Consider the following 19,229-nt stretch of genomic DNA (forward strand, 5'->3'; position numbering starts at 1 on the left):
TCTAATCAGAGCTCTGTACAGCTGTACCATAACTTCCACCCTTTTGTATTCCAGCCCTCCTGAGAAAAAAGCAAACTTTCCAGTAGCCTTTAAATTTTTTTGTACCTATCTACTACCTCTTCTTGACTTCTATTCTTGGATCCCTAAATCTCTCTGCTCATAAGAACACAAGATTTAGATGCATGAATAGGTGATATGTCTCCTCTAGCCTGCTCTGCCATTCAATAAAATCATGGTTAACTTCTATATCAATTCCACTTTCCCTCCCTATCTCTACATCCCTTGATTCCCTCAGTGCCCAAAAGACTTGATCTTAGTCTTGAATATGCTCAACAACTGAGCACCCACAGCCCTCTAAAGAATTTCAAAGATTCACAACCCTTTGAGTTATGAAATTCCTCCTCATCTCAGTTCTAAATGGCTGACCTCTTATCCTGAGACGATGACCCCTAGTCCTAGCCTCTCCAGCCAGAGAAACAGTCTCTCAGCATCCACCCTGTCAAAACTTCTAAGAATTTTGTATGTTTGAATGAAATCACTTCTCATTATTCTAAATTCCAGAGAATATTGGCCCATTTTACTCAATCTCTCCTCATAGGACAGCCCTCTCATCCAAGTAATCAATCTAGTGAACCTTCACCCTCTCTAAGGAAAGTATATTCTTCCTTAGGAAAGGAGACCAAAACAGTACTCCAAGTGCCTAGCAGAAAGACTTCCTTACTCTTGTACTTCAACCCCTTTGCAATAAAGGCTAAGATATAATTTGAATTCCTAATTGCTTGCTGTACCTGATTGTTAACTTTTTGTGGTTTGTGTACAGCTAAATTCCTCTGAACACCAACATTTAGTAACTTTTCCATTCTTCCTACCAAAGTGGATAATTTCATACTTCTCCACATTATATTCCATCTGCCACCTTCTTGCCCAATCACTTAACCAGTCTGTATCTCTTTGCAGTTTCTTTGCATCCTTTTCACAGCTTACTTTCCAAAATAGCTTTGTATCATCAGCAAACTTGGATATATTAAACTCAGTCTCCTCATCTAAGTCATCATATAAATTGTAAGTTGCTGAGGCCCAAGCACTGATCAAGCAACCTGCTTGATTTTACCCAAATGGCTACTCTGGTCTACAGTCTCAGCTTTTCTCTTCAAACTTATAAAGTGCCCTTACCTGAACCCTCTCTCTCCCTAATTAGTTTAAAGACCTATATACTGCCCTAGCTACTTGATGTGCCAGGATGTTGATCCCAGCCCAGTTTAAGTGGACTCTGTCCCAACGGAACAGCTCCCTTTTTCCCCCCAATACTGATGCCAGTGCCCCTTAAATTGAAACCGCTGCCTCCAACATCACTGTTTCAACCATGCATTTAGACACCTAATTTGATTGACCCTATGCCAAACTGGGCATAACACTCAGCATCAACCTAGGCACCGGAAATGACAACAGCAAACCCAACCCTGTCATTCCTGCAAAGTCCTCCTTACTAACTTCTGGGATCTTGTGCCAAAATTAGACAGCTATCCCACAGACTAGTCCAGCAGCAGCCTGACATAGTCATACTCATGCAAACATACCTTACATTCAATGTCACAGACACTGCCATCACCATTTTTGGGTATGTCTTAGCCCACCAGCAGGACAGATCCACTATAGGTGGTGGCACAGTGGTATACAGTAGAGCGGGAATTACTCTGGGAGTCCTCGACATTGACTTCGGACCCCATAAAGTCTCAAAGCATCAGGTCAAACATGGGCAAGGAAACTCCTGCTGATGACCACCTACCTCCCTCCCTCAGCTGATGAATCAGTACTCCTCTATGTTGAACTCCAGTTGGAAGAAGCATTGATGGTGTCAAGGGCATAGAATGTATGCTGGGTAGGAGACTTCGGTGCCAATCACAAGCCACGAGTGGCTTGGTAGCACCACTACTGACTGAGCGGGCCGTGTCCTGAAGGACATAACTGCCAGACTGGGCCTATGGCAGGTGGTGAGGGAATCAACAAGAGAGAAAAACTTTCTGGACCTTGTCCTCACCAATCTACCTGTTGCAGATGACAGTATTGGTAGGAGTGACCACTGCACAATCCTTGTGAAAACAAAGTCCTGTCTTTATGCTAAGGATACCCTCCATTGTGTTGTGTGGCACTACGACTGTGCTTATTGGGATAGATTCAGAACAAGTCTGGCAGCTCAAAACTGGGTGTCCATGAGGCGCTGTGGACCATTAGCAGCAGCAGCAGAATTACATTCATACACAATCTGTAACCTTATGGCCTGGCATACCCCTCACTCTACCATTACCATCAAGCCAGGGGATCGACCCTGGTTCAGTGAGTTCTGAAGGCGAGCACGCCAGAAGCAGCACCAGTCATATCTTAAAAATAAGGTGTCAACATGGCGAAGCTACAACACAGGACTACTTATATGCCAAGCAGCAGACGCAGCATGCAATTGACAGCTAAGAAATCCCACAACCAACGGATCAGATCAAAGCTCTGCTGCCACATCTAGTTGTGAATGGTGATGGACAACTAAATAACTAACTGGAGGAGGTGGCTCCACAAATATCCCCCTCCTTAATAATGGGGGAGTCCAGCACATCGGTGCAAAAGAAAAGGCTGAAGCATTCACAACCATCTTCAGCCAGAAGTGCCTAGTGGATGATTCATCTTGGCCTCCTCCTGAGGTCCCCAGCATCACACATGCCAATCTGATTCACTCCACGTGATATCAAGAAATGGCTGAAGGCGCTGGATACTGCATAGGCCATGGATCCTGACAACATCCTGGCTGTAGTACTGAAGACTTGTGCTGCAGAAATAGCCGTGCCCTAGCCAAGCTGTTCCAATACAGCTACAGCACTGGCATCTACCCGACAATGTGGAAAATTGCCTAGGTATGTGCCATCCACAAACAGCAGGACAAATCCAATTCAGCCAAGTGCTGCCCCATCAGTCTACTCTTGATCATCAGCAAAGTGATGGAAGGGGTCGTCGACAGTGCTATCAAGCACCACTTAAACAGCAATAATCTGCTCAGGGATGCTCAGTTTGGGTTCCACCAGGACCACTCGGCTCCTGACCTCATTACAGCCTTGTCCAAACACAACAAAACAGCTAAACTCGAGGTGAGGTGAGAATGATTGCCCTGGATATCAAGGCAGAATTTGACCGACTGTGGTATCAAGGAGCCCTAGCCAAACTGAAGTCAATGGGAATCAAGGGAGGAAGTTCTCCACTGGTTGGAGTTATACCTAGCACAAAGGAAGATAGTTGTGGTTGTTGGAGGCCAATCATCTCAGCCCCAGGACATGGCTGCGAGTTTCTCAGGGTGGTGTCCTAGGCCCAACCATCTTCTGCTGCTTCATCAATAACATTCCCTCCATCATAAGGTCAGAATTGGGATGTTCCCTGATGATTGTATGATGGTCAGTATCATTCACAACTTCTCAGATACTGAAGCAGTCTGTGTCCATATGCAGCAAGGCCTGGATAGCATTCAGGTGTGGGCTGATAAGTGGAAGGTAAATTTCACGCTACACAAGTACCAGGCAATGACAACTCCAATAAGAGAGAATCTAACCAAATTCCCCTTGACATTCAATACATTACCAACCCTAAATACCCCACTATCAACATCCTGGGGTTACCATTGATCAGAAACTGAACTGGAGCAGTCACATAAATACTGTGGCTACAAAAGCAGGTACACAAACCGCTACAAGTATTAAAGCCAAAAAGGAGCACCTCCTTCATCCTGTGCATCAAATTCTCACTCACCAAATTCTCCACTTCCCACTCTGATTATGTTGCATTCTTTTAATGTTGCAATCTGTGGTTCAGCTCTGTGTCTCATCCACAGTACATAGCTTCTCGCCATTAAGAAAATTCTCCAATGTATCTGCCTTTGGTCCAAACTCTTTCCCACAGTATATTTTTCATTCATTAATGTTCCTTGTGACTTTCTGCTCCCATGTAAACTATTTATTGTACTACTTAACTTAATGTTGTTACCAAATTTAGATTTTTTAAATTTGTTTCATGGAATGTGGATGTCGCTCGCAAGGCCAGCATTTGTTGCCCATCCTGAATTACTCTTTAGAAGGTGCTAGTGAGATGTCTTCTTGAACTGCTGCAGTCCATCTGATGCGGGTACACCCACAGTGCTGTTAGGGAATTCCAGGATTTTGATACAGCGACAGTGAAGGAACAGCGATCTAGTTCTAAGTCAGAATAGTGTGTGACTTGGAGAGGAACTTGCACATTGGTTTTCCCATATGTCTGCTGTTCTTGTCGCGGAAGAGGTCACGGGTTTGGAAGGTGCTGTCGAAGGAGGTGTGTTGAGTTGCTGCAGTGCATGTTGTACATGGTACACACTGCTGCCACTGTGCATCGGTGGTGGAGGGAGTGAATGTTTAACGTGGTAGATGGGGTGCTGATCAAGCGGGCTACTTTGTCCTAGATAGTGTTGAGTTTCCTGAGTGTTGTTGGAACTGCACTCATCTAGGCAAGTGGAGACTGTTCCATCACACTCCTGACTTGCACCTTGTAGATGGTGGACAGTCTATGGGGAGTCAGGGGGTGGGTTACTTGCTGCAGAATTTCCAGCCTCCGACCTGTTCTTGTAGCCACAGTATTTATGTAGCTGCTCCAGTTCAGTTTCTGGTCAATGGTAACCCCCAAGATGTTGATAGTGGGGGATTCAGGGATGGTAATGCTGTTTTATGTCATGGGGAGATGGTTCAATTCTCTCTTGTTGGAGATTGTCGTTGTCCGGCACTTGTGTGGCGCAAATTAAAGGCCTGCTACCCGACCTGAACCCGACGGGACCCGACAACATGTGTTGGTGTCGGATCAGGTTGGGTTGCACTTCCGCGTCCGGCATTTGGGCTCAGGTCGGCCCGGGCCGGACACGCTCTATCACAGGTACGTGGCTGCACTGTTAATTTAACTTTTGGAGTGGAAAGGAGGTTTTGTTAGTTATTTTAAGCTTGTGCAGATCAGCAACAAAGTGAAAAATGGAAGGTAAATTAACTGATGGTCAGGTCGGGCGCAGGAAAAAATGGAAAAACTCTGGCCGGGTCGGGCTCGGGTCGGATGTGGTTCTGTTGGGCTCAGATCGGGGGTTTTTTTGCAGACCTGAGCAGGCCTTTAGCGCAAATGTTACTTGCCACATATCAGCCCAAGACTGAATGTTGTCCAGGCCTTGCTGCATATGGACACAGACTGCTTCAGTATCTGAGGAGTTGCAAATGCTGCTGAACATTGTACAATCGTCTGTGAAAATCCCCACTTCTGACCTTATGATGGAGGAAACATCTGTTAAGAAGCAGCTGACGATGGTTGGACCTAGGACACTGCCCTTTGGCAATGTCCTGGGGCTGAGATGATTGGCCTCCAACAACCACAGCCATCTTCCGTTGTGCTAGGTATGACTCCAACCGGTGAAGAGTTTCCCCCCTTGATTCCCATTGACTTCAGTTTGACTTGGGCTCCTTGATGCCACAGTCGGTCAAATGCTGCCTTGATATCCAGGGCAATCATTCACACCTCACCTCTTGAGTTTAGCTCTTTTGTCCATGTTTGGACCAATACTATAATGAGATCAGGAGCCGAGTGGCCCTGGTGGAACCCACACTGAGCATCAATGAGCAGGTTGTTGCTGTTTAAGTGGTGTCCAACGACACTTTCCATCACATTGCTGATGATCGAGCGTGGTAATTGGCTGGATTGGATTCGTCCTGCTTTTTGTGGATAAGACATACCTGGGCAATTTTCCACATTGTCGTGTGGATGCCAGTGTTGTAGCTTTACTGGAGCAGCTTGTCTAGGGGCACGTCAAGTGCTGCAGCACAAGTCTTCAGTACTACAGCCAGCATGTTGTCAGGACCCATAGCCATTGCAGTATCCTTTGCCTTCAGCTGTTTCTTGATATCATGTGGAGTGAATGGAATTGGCTGAAGACTGGCATGTGTGATACTGGGGACCTCAGGAGGAGGCTGAGATGGATCATCCACGAGGCACTTCTGGCTGAAGATAGTCGCGTATGTTTCAGCCTTTTCTTTTGCCCTGATGTGCTGGGCTCCCCCATCATGAGGTTGGGAATATTTGTGGAGCCTCCTCCTCTGGGTAATTGTTTAATTGTCCACCACCATTCATGATTGGATGTGGCTGGATTGCAGAGCTTTGATCCGATCCATTGGTTGTGGGATCGCTTAGCTCTGTCTGTTGCATGCTGCTTCCGCTTTTGGCGTGCAAATAGTCCTGTGTTGTAACTTTGCCATGTTGACACCTCATTTTGAGGTATGCCCGATGCTGTTCCTGGCATGCTCTCCTCTACTTTTTGTTAAACCAGGGTTGATCCCCTGGCTTGGTGGTAATGATAGAGTGAGGGATGTGTGGGTCATGAGGTTATAGATTATGGTTGAATACAATTCTGCTGCTGCAGATGGTCCACAGTGCCTCATGGATGCTCAGTTCTGAGCTGCCAAATCTGTTCTGAATGTATCCCATTTAGCATGGTGGTAGTGCCACAGAAAATGATGGGGGGGGGTATCCTTAGCATAAAGACAGGACATCATTTTCACAAGGATTATGCAGTGATCATTCCTACCAATACTGTCATGGACAGAGTCATCTGCAACAGGTAGATTGTTGAGGTAGATTGTCCAGTAGATTTTTCCCTCTTGTTGGTTCCCTCACCACCTGCCGCAGGCCTAGTCTGGCAGATGTATCCTTCAGGACTCAGCCCGCTTGGTCAGTAGTGGTGCTACCGAGGCACTCGTCGCTCGTGATGGACATTGAAGTCTCCCACCCAGAGTACATTCTGTGCCCTTGCCTCTCTCAGTGCTTCTTCCAAGTAGTGTTCAACATGGAGGAATACTGATTAATCAGCTGAGGGAGGGCGGTAGGTGGTAATGAGCAGGAGGTTTTCTTGCCCATGTTTGATCTGATGCCATGAGACTTCAAGGGCTCCGGAGTCAATGTTGAGGACTCCCAGGGTGACTCACTCTTGACTGTATACCACTGTGCCGCCACAACTGGTGCATCTGGCCTGCTGGTGTGACAGGACATACCCAGGAATAGTGATGGTGCCTGGGACGTTGAATATAAGGTACGTTTCCGTGATGTGAATTTGTCAGGCTGTTGCTTGACTAGTCTGTGGGACTGCTCTCCTAATGTTGGTACAAACCCCCAGATGTTAGTAAGGAGGACTTTGCAGGGTCGACAGGGCTGGGTTTGCCATTGTCTGGTGTTTGGGTCGATGCATCCTGCTTTATTCCTTTTCAACTTTTGTGTAACAGTTTTGTACACTGGCTTGCGAGGCCATTTCAGAGGGCAGTTAAGAGTCAGCCACATTGCTGTAGGCCAGACCAGGTAAGGATGGCAGATTTCCTTTCCTAAAATGCATTAGTGAACCAGATGAGATTATGACATTCTGAGACTAGCTTTCATTTCCAGATTTTTATTAATTAACTGAAATTAATTAATTGAATTTAAATTTCACCAGTTGGTGTGGTGGGATTTTAACTCATGTCCTCAGAGTATTAGCCTGGGTCTCTGGATAACTACTGGGGAAACAGTGGCATAGTCGCTGGACTACTAATCCAGAGGCCCAGGCTAATGCCCTGGGGACATGGGTTCAAATCCCACCATGGCAGCTGGTGGAGTTTAAATTAATTAGTTTTAAAAAATCTGGACGTGAAAGCTAGTCTCAGTCATAGTACCATGAAACTATCATCAATTGTTGCAAAAACCCATCTGGTTCACTAATGTCCGATAGGGAAGGAAATCTGCTGTCCTTACCTAAACTGACCCTACATGTGACTCCAAACCCACAGCAATGTGCTTCATTGGCACCAATTGCTAGCCTGCAGGTGACACCCACATACCATGAAAGAATTTTTTTTAAAGTCCTGTGACATTACCACTACGCCATCATCTCTATTGCTCTCTATTCCTTCATTTAGTTATTTGTAAATATGGTGAATAGCTGTGGCCCCAGTAAAGATCCCTGGAGGACACCCCGAGTCATATCTTGCCATTTGGAGTACATATCCATTATCCCTACTTCCTACCTCCGAATCAATTCCCTACATATGTCAGTGGGTTCCTCCCAATTCCATGTGCTCTCATTTTTGTTAACCGTCTTTTATGTGGAACTTTGCTGCATACCTTCTGGAAGTTGATATAAATAGTGGGGGAGAGGTTTCAGTTGCATGGAAAATTAGGAAGTCAAATTGAAAGGAGAAGGTAGGAGTGCAGGTTAGTGATGAGGCTGATTGTTACCAGAAAATAAAAGGTAGGGACAGAACGTGTGAACATCATATTGCACCAAGGAATGGTACAAGAGTAGGGAAATTTGATAATAGAACAAATTTAAAGGCTTTGTATCTGAATGCACGAAGCATTCAGAATAAAATTAATGAGTTAACAGTGCAAATAGAGACGAATGGGTATGATTTAGTGGCGATTACTGAGACGTGGTTGCAGGGAATCCAGGTTTAGGAATTGAATATCCAAGGGTACTCAGTATTTCAGAAGGATAGGCAGGAAGGAAAATTAGGTGGTGTAGCTTTGTTAGTAAAGGAAGAGATCAGTACTGTAGTGAGAAATGATATAGGCACTGGAGATCAAGACGTAGAATCAGTCTGGGTAGAAATAAGAAATAGCGAGGGAAAGAAGACCCTGGTGGGAGTAATCTGTAGGTCCCCAAACAGTAGCTCCGCAGTGGGGCACAATATAAACCAGGAAATACTGGGGGCTTGTAAGAAAGGTATGGCAATAATCATGGGTGATTTTAATATGCATATAGACTGGATTAATCATATTGGCAAGGGTAGCCTCGAGGGAGAGTTCATTGAATGTAGTAGAGATTGTTTTTGGAGCAATATGTTGTGGAACCAACCAGGGAGCAGGCTATTCTAGATTTGGTAATGTGTAATGAGGTGGGATTAATTAATGATCTCATAGTTAAGGATCCTCTAGGGAAGAGTGATCATAGCATGCTAGAATTTCAAATTCAGTTTGAGGGCGAGAAACTGGAGTCCCACACTAGCGTTCTGGAGTTAAACAAAGGTAATTACATAGGCATGAGGACAGATTTGGCCCTAGTGGACTAGGCAGGAAGACTAAAAGGTAGGACAGTTGATGAGCAGTGGCAGATGTTTAAGGAGATATTCAATTTCTCCCAACTAAAATATATTCCAGAGAGGAAGAAAGGTTGTAAGAGGGGGAAAAAACATCCGTGGCTAAGCAAGGAATTTAAGGATAACATAAAGACAAAAACTAAGGCATACCATATTGCAAAGGCCAGTGGCAGGCTGGAAGATTGGGAAACTTTTAAAGATCAACAAAGGGTTACTAAAAAAAGTAATAAAAAGAGCAAAGGTAAATTATGAAAGAAAACTAGCGCAAAATATATAAACAGATAGCAAAAGCTTCTATAAGTATATAAAAGGGAAGAGAGTAGTTAAAGTGAATGTTGGTCCCTTGGAGGATGAGACTGGAGAGTTAATTGTGGGGAACACAGAAATGGCAGAGACACTAAAAATCAGTATTTTGCCTCAGTTTTCACGGTGGAGGACACTAGTACCATCCCAATAGTAACAAGTAATGCAGCGGTTATAGAAAAGGAGGAATTCAGAACAATCATCATCACTAGGGAAAAAGTACTGAGCAAACTATTGGGATTGAAGGCAGACAAGTTCCCAGGGCCTGATGGCCTACATCCTACAGTCTTAAAGGAAGTGGCAGCGGAGATAGTGGATCCATTGGTTATAATATTGCAAAATTCCCTGGATGTGTGAAAGGTTCCAGTGGATTGGAAAAATGCTAATATAACGCCCTTATTCAAAAAAGGAGAGAGGCTGAAAGTAGGAAACTATAGATCAGTTAGTTTAACATCTGTCGTTGGGAAATTGTTAGAATCCATTATTAAGGAAGTAATAACAGGACATTTAGAAATTCAAAATGCAATCCATCAGAGTCAGCATGGTTTTATGAAGGATAAATCGTATTTGACTAATTTGCTAGAGTTCTTCAAAGATGTAACAAGTAAAGTGGATAATGGGGATCCTATAGATCTAGTATATCTGGACTTCCAGAAGGCATTTGATAAGGTGCCGCACAAAAGGTTAATACACAAGGTGAGATCACATGGGGTTAGGGGCAATTCATTAGTTGGATAGAGGATTGGCTAACCAACAGAAAACAGAGAGTTGGGATAAATGGATCCTTTTCTGTTGGCAAGATGTAACTAGTGGGGTGCCACAGGGTTCGGTCCTCAGGCCCCAACTATTTACAATCTATATAGATGACTTGGATGCAGGGATAGAAGGTACTATAGCCAGATTTGCAGATGACACTAAAATAGTTGGGATACTAAGTTGCAATAAAGAAATAAGAAATTTACAAATGGATAGGGATAGGTTAGGTGAATGGGCCAAAATTTGGAAGATGGAGTTTAACGTGGATAAGTGTGAAGTTATCCATTTTGGTCGGAAGAATAGAAAGGCAAATTATTATCTAATTGGAGAGATACTTCGGAGTGCTTTGGTGCAGAGGGATCTGGGTGTCCTCGTGCATGAATTGCAGAAAACTAGTATGCAGGTGCAGCGGGTAATAAGGAAGGCAAATGGAAATTTGGCATTTATTGCGAAAGGAATAGAGTATAAAATTAGGGAAGTGTTCCTGCAACTGTACAAGGCATTAGTGAGACCGCACCTGGAGTATTGCGTGCAGTTTTGGTCCCCTTACTTGAGGAGGGATGTAGTTGCATTGGATGCAGTTCAGAGGAGGTTCTATAGATGAGGGGTTTGTCTTATGAAGAGAGATTGAGCAGTTTAGGCCTTTACTCTCTAGAGTTTAGAAGAATGAGAGGAGATCTAATTGAGGTATATAAGGTGATTAAGGGGATTGACAAAGTAGACGTAGAGAGGATGTTTCCTGTTGTGGGGCAATCTAGAACAAGAGGTCATAGTTTTAGGATAAGGGGTAGCAGATGTGAAACAGAGATGAGGAGAAATTACTTCTCTCAAAGGGTTGTGAGACTGTGGAATTCACTACCCCAGAGTGCGGTGGATGCCAGGACATTGAGTAAATCTAAGGAGGAGATAGACAGATTTTTAATTAGTAATGGGTTGCAGGGTTATGGAGAACGGGCAGGAAAGTGGAGTTGAGGCCAAGATGAGATCAGCCATGATCGTATTGAATGGCGGAGCAGGCTCGAGGGGCTGAATTGCCTACTCCTGCTCCTAGTTCTTATGTTCTTAAATAACAACCATACTCACTCCCTTATCTACCATGTTTGTTAACTCCTCAATACAATCAGCTCAGTTTTTTAGACGTGGCTTACCCATTGCAAATCAATGCTAGCTCCATCTGGTCAGCAAGTATTTTTTCCAACTGCTAAGTTGCTCTTACCTAATAACATGGTGGCATACAGGGGCATGTATGGAGGCAGGCGGATGTGAAAATTTGTACCACCGGCCGGCACGCCGGTTTGTGGGCACCATCCCGCCTCCAATCCATTTTCCTGGAGGCAGGATCAGTGGCAGAAGGGCTGCCCGCCCGCAAAGGGCAGGTAGCCAACTAAGGGGAGGTACTGACCTATTGTCCAGTCAGTCTGCAGGCCCCTGCAAACATCGGGAACTACACCAGCTGCCTGGAGGCGGCCTCCCGGCAGCAGACCAGGGCACTAGCACTCCAGACAGGCTCTGAGGCCTTTCCTGCCTGCCTGATGACAGCTCCAGCCGCAGGCTGCCCTGTGGAGGGATTCACCCTCCTCAATGGTGGCCCAGCTGCTGAGGCCCTTTTTAATTTAAAACTTTTGAAAGTTGCAGAGAGGGCCCCTCAAGATGGAGGCGCTTTCTCTTTCTCACCTGGCTGCTGCTCCTTCCGAGCTGGAGGGCCTCCTCTTATTGGCCTTCCAGCTTCGACAACCCACCCGGTGTTCTTAATTGGATGGTGAGCCTGTCTTCTGGCTACTAATTGTCCAATACAAGAAAAATCACTGTCGGGTGACAACTTATTACAATTTATAAAAATGACTTGGATGAAGGGACTGAGGGTATGGTTGCTAAATTTACTGATGAGACAATAGGTAGGAAAGTAACTTGTGAAGAGGACATAAGGAGGCTACAAAGGGATATAAATAGGTTAAGTGAGTGGGCAAAGACCTGGCAAATAGAGTATAATGTGGAAAAATGTGAAATTGTCCATTTTGGCAGGAAGAATAAAAAAGAAGCATATTATCTAGATGATGAGAGATTGCAGAGCTCTTGAGATGCAGAAGGATCGGAGTGTCCTAGTGCATGAATCGCAAAAGGTTAGTATGCAGTTACAGCAAGTAATTAGGAAAGCTATTGAATGTTATTGTTTATTGTGAGAGGAATTGAATACAAAAGTAGGGAGGTTATGCTTCTGCTATACAGGGCATTGGTAAGACCACACCTGGAATACTATGTACAGTATTGATCTCCTTATTTAAGGAAGGATATAAATGCATAGGTAGCAGTTTAGAGAAGGTTTACTAGGCTAATACCTGGACTGGACGGGCTATCTTACAAGGACAGCCTCGGCTTGTATCCACTGGAATTTAGAAGCGTAAGAGGCGACTTGATTGAAACATATAAGATCATGAGGGGTCTTGACAGGGTGGATGTGGAAAGGATGTTTCCCCTTGTGGGAGAATCTGGAACTAGGGGGTCACTGTTTAAAAATAAGGGGTCACCCATTTAAGACAGAGATAAGGAGAAATGTTTTCTCTGAGGTTCTTGAGTCTTTGGAACTCTCTTCCTCTAAAGGCAGTGGAAGCAGAGACTTGGAATATTTTTAAGGCAGAGGTAGATAGAATCTTGATAAGCAAGTGAATGAAAGGTTATCAGGGTAGGCAGGAATGTGGAGTAATCAGTTCAACCATGAACGTATTGAATGGCGGAGCAGGCTCGAGGGGCTGAGTGGCCTACTCCTGCACTTAATTCATCTGTTCGTATATGACTGTTTCTCCACAGTGCAGGGTGGTGACCCTCATTTGACCCCACGTCTGGGTCCCAACCCAACACTCAAAATCCTATCCACAACTTCTAGTAGCCTCCCAACAATTGACATTAGACCAATAGGCCCATAATTTCCTGTCTATCTCTCTTGCCCTTCTTAAATAGTGGAGTAACATTGCCAATTTCCTAATCCAAGGAGACAATTCCTGAAAAGAGAGATAAAAACAAGAAATGTTGAAAATACTCAGCAGGTCTGGCAGCATCTGTGGAGAGAGAAGCAGAGTTAACATTTCAGGTCAGTGACCTGTCATCAGCACTGGCAAAAGTTAGAAATGTAATAGGTTTTAAGCAAATAAAGTAGGGGTAGGGCAAGAGATAACAAAAGGGAAAGTGTTGATAGGACAGGATCACAGAGAATAACTGACAAGAAGGTCATGGAGCAAAGGTAAACGGTATGTTAATGGTGTGCTGAAAGACAAAGCGCTTGTGCAGAGAGGGTGTTAATTAACAGAAAAATGAACAGCCCTGGCCCAAAGCACAAACATGAAAAAAAACAGTGGGCAGGCACATGGTTTAAAAAAATGAATGACGAAACAAACAAAAATAAAATGAAAATAAAAAATAACTACAAATAAAAAGGTCGGGCCCTTCATGCTCTGAAATTATTATTGAACTCAATGTTCAGTCCGGCAGGCGAAAGCGTGCCTAATCGGTAAATGAGATGCTGTTCAAAGAACAAAGAACAGTACAGCACAGGAAATGACCATTCGGCCCTCCAAGCCTGCGCCGAACTTGATGCCTATCTAAACTAAAACCTTCTGCATTTCCGGGGACCGTATCCCACTATTCCCATCCTATTCATGTATTTATCAAGATGCCTCTTAAACGTCGCTATTGTACCTGTTTCCACCACCTCCCCCGGCAGCAAGTTCCAGGCACTCACCACCCTCTGTGTAAAGAACTTGCCTCGCACATCCCCTCTAAACTTTGCCCCTCGCACCTTAAACCTATGTCCCCAAGTAACTGACTCTTCCACCCTGGGAAAAAGCTTCTGACTATCCACTCTGTCCATGCCACTCATAACTTTGTAAACCTCTATCATGTCGCCCCTCCACCTCCGTCGTTCCAGTGAAAACAATCCGAGTTTATGCAACCTCTCCTCATATCTAATGCCCTCCAGACCAGGTAACATCCTGGTAAACCTCTTGTGTACTGTCTCCAAAGCCTCCACATCCTTCTTGTAGTGTGGCGACCAGAATTGCACGCAATATTCTAAGTGTGGCCTAAATAAAGTTCTGTACAGCTGCAGCATGACTTGCCAATTTTTATACTCTTGAAGGCAAGCATGCTGTATGCCTTCTTGACTACCTTATCCACCTGCGTTGCCACTTTCAGTGACCTGTGGACCTGTACGCCCAGATCTCTCTGCCTGTCAATACTCCTAAGGGTTCTGCCATTTACTGTATACTTCCCACCTGTATTAGATCTTCCAAAATGCATTACCTCACATTTGTCCGGATTAAACTCCATCTGCCATTTCTCTGCCCAAGTCTCCAACCGATCTGTATCCTCTGACAATCCTCATCGCTATCCACAACTTCACCAACTTTTGTGTCGTCCGCAAACTTACTAACCAGACCAGCTACATTTTCCTCCAAATCATTTATATATGCTACAAACAGCAAAGGTCCCAGCACTGATCCCTGCGGAACACCACTAGTCACAGCCCTCCATTCAGAAAAGCACCCTTCCACTGCTATCCTCTGTCTTCTATGACTGAGCCAGTTCTGTATCCATCTTGTCAGCTCATCTCTGATCCCGTGTGACTTCACCTTTTGTACCAGTCTGCCATGAGGGATTTTGTCAAAGTCTTTACTGAAGTCCATATAGACAACATCCACTGCCCTTCCTTCATCAATCATCTTTGTCACTTCCTCAAAAAACTCAATCAAGTTCCTCGAGCTTGTGTTGATGTTCACTGGAACACTGCAGCAAGCCCAGAACAGATATGTAGGCATGAGAGCGGGTGTGGGGGGTGGTGTGTTGAAATGGCAAGCAACCAGAAGCTCAGGGTCATGCTTTTGGACTGAGTGGAGGTGTTCCACAAAGTAGTCACCCAATCTGCATTTGGTCTCCCCAATGTATAGGAGACCACATTGTGAGCAGTGAATACAGTATACTCGATTGAAAGAAGTACAAATAAATCGCTGTTTCACCTGAAAGGAGTGTTTCAGGCCTTGGATAGTGAGGAGAGAAGAGGTAAAAGGGCAGGTATTACACCGTCTGTGATTGCATGGGAAGGTGCCGTGGGAAGGGGACGAGGTGTTGTGGGTAATGGAGGAGTGGACCAGGGTGTCGCACAGGGAATGATCCCTTCAGAATGCTGACAGGGGAGGGAGGGGAAGATGCGTTTGGCAGAGCATTACGCTGGACATGGCAGAAATGGTGGAGAATGATCCTTTGGATGTGGAGGCTAGTGGGATGGAAAGTGAAGACAAGGATAACCCTGTCGCGGATCTGGGAGGTTGGGGAAGGGGGAGGGCAGAGGTGCGGGAAATGGCCGGACACGGTTGAGGGCCCTGTCCACCACAGTGGGGGGAACCCTCGGTTGAGGAAAAAAGAAGACATATCAGATATGTCAAATATTCCTTGTTCCAGTCCTACTCGGGCTCCCTCCTCCAACTCTTTTGCCAGTACCTTGATGATTGTATTGGTGCCATTTCCTGCTCCCGGCTCGAACTGGAAAACTTTCTCAACTTTGCTTCCAATTTCTACCCTCCTCTCACCTTTACATGGTCCATCTCTGAGACTTCCCTTCCCTTCCTCGACTTCTCTGTCTCCATCTCTGGGGATAGGCTGTCTACTAATATTCATTATAAGCCCACTGACTCCCACTGCTATCTTGACTACACCTCTTCACACCCTGCCTAAGGACTCCATTCCATTCTCCCAGTTTCTCTGCCTCCAACGCATCTGCTCTGATGATGCAACCTTCCACGACAGCGCTTCTGATATGTCTTCCTTTTTCTTCAACCGAGGATTTCCCCCCCCACTGTGGTTGACAGGGCCCTCAACTGTGTCCAGCCCATTTCCTGCACCTCCGCCCTCACCCCTTCCCCTCCCTCTCAGAACCCCGACAGGGTTCCCCTTGTCCTCACTTTCCACCCCACCAGCCTCCACATCCAAAGGATCATCCTCTGCCATTTCTGCCACGTCCAGCGTAATGCCACTACCAAACGCATCTTTCTCCCCTCCCCTGTCAGTATTCTGAAGGGATCATTCCCTCTGTGACACCCTGGTCCACTCCTCCATTCCCCCAACACTGGTCCCCTTCCCACAGCACCTTCCCGTGCAATCGCAAGAGGTGTGTTACCTGCCCTTTTATCTCCTCCCTCCTCACTATCCAAGGCCCGAAACACTCCTTTCAGGTGAAGCAGTGATTTATTTGTATTTCTTTCAATTTAGTATACTGTATTCGCTGCTCACAATGTGGTGTCGTCTACATTGGGGAGATCAAACGCAGATTGGGTGACTACTTTGCAAAACACCTCTGCTCAGTCCGAAAGCATGATCCCGAGCTTCTGGTTGCTTGCTGTTTCAACACCTTCCTCCCCACACCCCCGCCCCCCCCACTGCTCTCATACCCAAATATCTGTCCTGGGCTTGCTGCAGTGTTCCAGTGAACATCAACGCAAGCTCGAGGAACAGCATCTCATTTATCGATTAGGCACACTATAGACTGCCGGACTGAACATTGAGTTCAATAATTTCAGAGCATGACAGGCCCCCCTTTTTATTTGTAGTTATTTTTTTCTTTTTATTTAATTTTTGTTTGTTTCATCGTTCATTTTTTTACCCTGTGCATGCCCCACTGTTTTTTTTCATGTTTGTGCTTTGGGCCAGGGCTGTTCATGTTTCGGTCCATTAACACCCTATCTGCGCTCACGCTTTGTCTTTCAGCACATCATTAACATACCATTTGCCTTTGCTGCATGACCTTCTTGTCATTTATTCTCTGTGACCCTGTCCTATCAACACCTTCCCTTTTGTTATCTCTTGCCCGACCCCCACTTTATTTGCTTAAAACCTATTACATTTCTAATCTTTGCCAGTGCTGATGAAAGGTCACTAACCTGAAATGTTAATTCTGCTTCTCTCTCCACAGATGCTGCCAGACCTGCTGAGTATTTCCAGCATTTCTTGCTTTTATTTCAGATTTCCAGCATCTGCAGTATTTTGCTTTATTAGCCTGAAAAGAGTTTTCACTATCGTATTAACAATTTGCTCACCAACTTCTCAGGCTGTTATGTGAGGCAAGGGAGGAGATAGCAGGGGCTCTGACACAAATTTTCAAATCCTCTCTGGCCACAGGAGAGGTACCAGAGGACTGGAGGACAGCGAATGTGGTGCCCTTATTCAAGAAGGGTAGCAGGGATAAACCAGGTAATTACAGGCCGGTGAGTCTAACATCAGTGGTTGGGAATATATTGGAAAAAATTCTGAGAGACAGGATTAGTCTCCACTTGGAGAGGCAGGGATTAATCAGGGATAGTCAGCATATCTTTGTCAGGGGATATTGTGTCTAACTAACTTGATTGAATTTTTCGAGGCGATGACTAGATGTGTAGCTGAGGGTAAAGCAGTTGATATAGTCTACATGGACTTCAGTAAGGCTTTTGATAAGGTTCTGCATGGGAGATTGGTTAAGAAGGTAAGAGCCCATGGGATACAGGGCAATTTGACAAAGTGGATCCAAAATTGGCTTAGTGGCAGGAGGCAGATTGTGATGGTCGAGGGTTGTTTTTGCAAGTAGAAGCCTGTGACCAGTGGTGTATCACAGGGATCGGTGCTGGGACCCTTGCTGTTTGCAGTGTACATTAAAGATTCAGGCGTGAATATAGGAGGCTGATGAGTAAGTTTGCAGATGACACGAAAATTGGTGGTGTCGTAAATAGTGAGGAGGAAAGCCTTAGATTACAGGACGATATAGATGGGCTGGTAAAATGGGCGGAGCAGTGGCAAATGGAATTTAATCCTGAGAAGTGTGAGGTGATGCATTTTGGAAGGACTAACAAGGCAAGGGAATATACAATGGATGGTAGGACCTAAGGAAGTACAGAAGGTCAGCGGGATCTTGGTGTACTTGTCCATAGATCACTGAAGGCAGCAGCACAGGTAGATAAGGTGGTTAAGAAGGCATATGGGATACTTGCCTTTATCAGCCGAGGCATAGAATATAAGAGCAGGGAGGTTATGATGGAGCTGTATAAAACGCTAGTTAGGCCACAGCTGGATTACTGTGTACAGTTTGGGCACCACACATTCGGAAGGATGTGACTGCATTGGCGAGGGTGCAGAGGACATTCACCAGGATGTTGCCTGGGTTGGAGTATTTCAGCTATGAAGAGAGACTGAAAAGGCTAGGGTTGTTTTCCTTAGAGCAGAGAAGGCTGAGGGGGGACCTGATTGAGGTATACAAAATTATGACGGGCATTGATAGGGTAGATAGGAAGAACGTTTTTCCCTTAGCGGAGGGGTCAATAACCAGGGGGCATAGATTTAAGGTAAGGGGCAGGAGGTTTAGAGGGGATTTGAGGGAAAAAAATTTCACCCAGAGGGTGGTTGGAACCTGGAATGCACTGCCTGAAGAGGTGGTAGAGGCAGGAACCCTCACAACATTTAAGAGGTATTTAGATGAGCACTTGAAATGCTATAGCATACAAGGCTACGGGCCAAGTGCTGGAAAATGGGATTAGAATAGTTAGGTTTTGATGGCCAGCACGGACATGATGGGCCGAAGGGCCTGTTTCTGTGCTGTATAACTCTGAGTCTAATACCTTGGGGTGAAAACCATCAGATCTCTGAGGAATTTTAGGCTGGTGTAAATCCTAAAGAACTGAGATGTTGTGCAAATGCTTGACTATTATACTGGGTGTAAATGGGGATTGCATGGGAGCTGTCCTGCCTTAGCCAAAAAATGTAATTTCCCAGAACTAATCAAGATTGGATAACTTCCGACCACGTGTGAGTGATGCGGTAAAGAATGAAGTTCTTACTTTCCCTCCTTCAAAGAATGAAGATACCACCATCCAGTTTTATTTATTTTTGAAAGTGACTTCTGTACTTAACAATAATGGTAATGTTGATTACCTAAGTAACCTGAACAGTGCGTCATTTATTAGTATTCTTGGCAAACCAATATTATATAAAATATATGTTCAAAATGTA

General features: G+C 45.1%; 1 protein-coding gene across 1 annotated transcript in view; it reads left to right on the forward strand.

Annotated features, from left to right (window-relative positions):
- zcchc14 (zinc finger, CCHC domain containing 14) overlaps positions 1-19,229 on the forward strand; it is a 195,899-nt gene that overhangs the window by 165,976 nt on the left and 10,694 nt on the right. The gene's annotated exons all lie outside the window — the stretch shown is intronic.

This window comes from Heterodontus francisci, chromosome 17 (genome assembly GCF_036365525.1).
Source record: "Heterodontus francisci isolate sHetFra1 chromosome 17, sHetFra1.hap1, whole genome shotgun sequence".
Lineage (NCBI taxonomy): Eukaryota > Metazoa > Chordata > Chondrichthyes > Heterodontiformes > Heterodontidae > Heterodontus > Heterodontus francisci.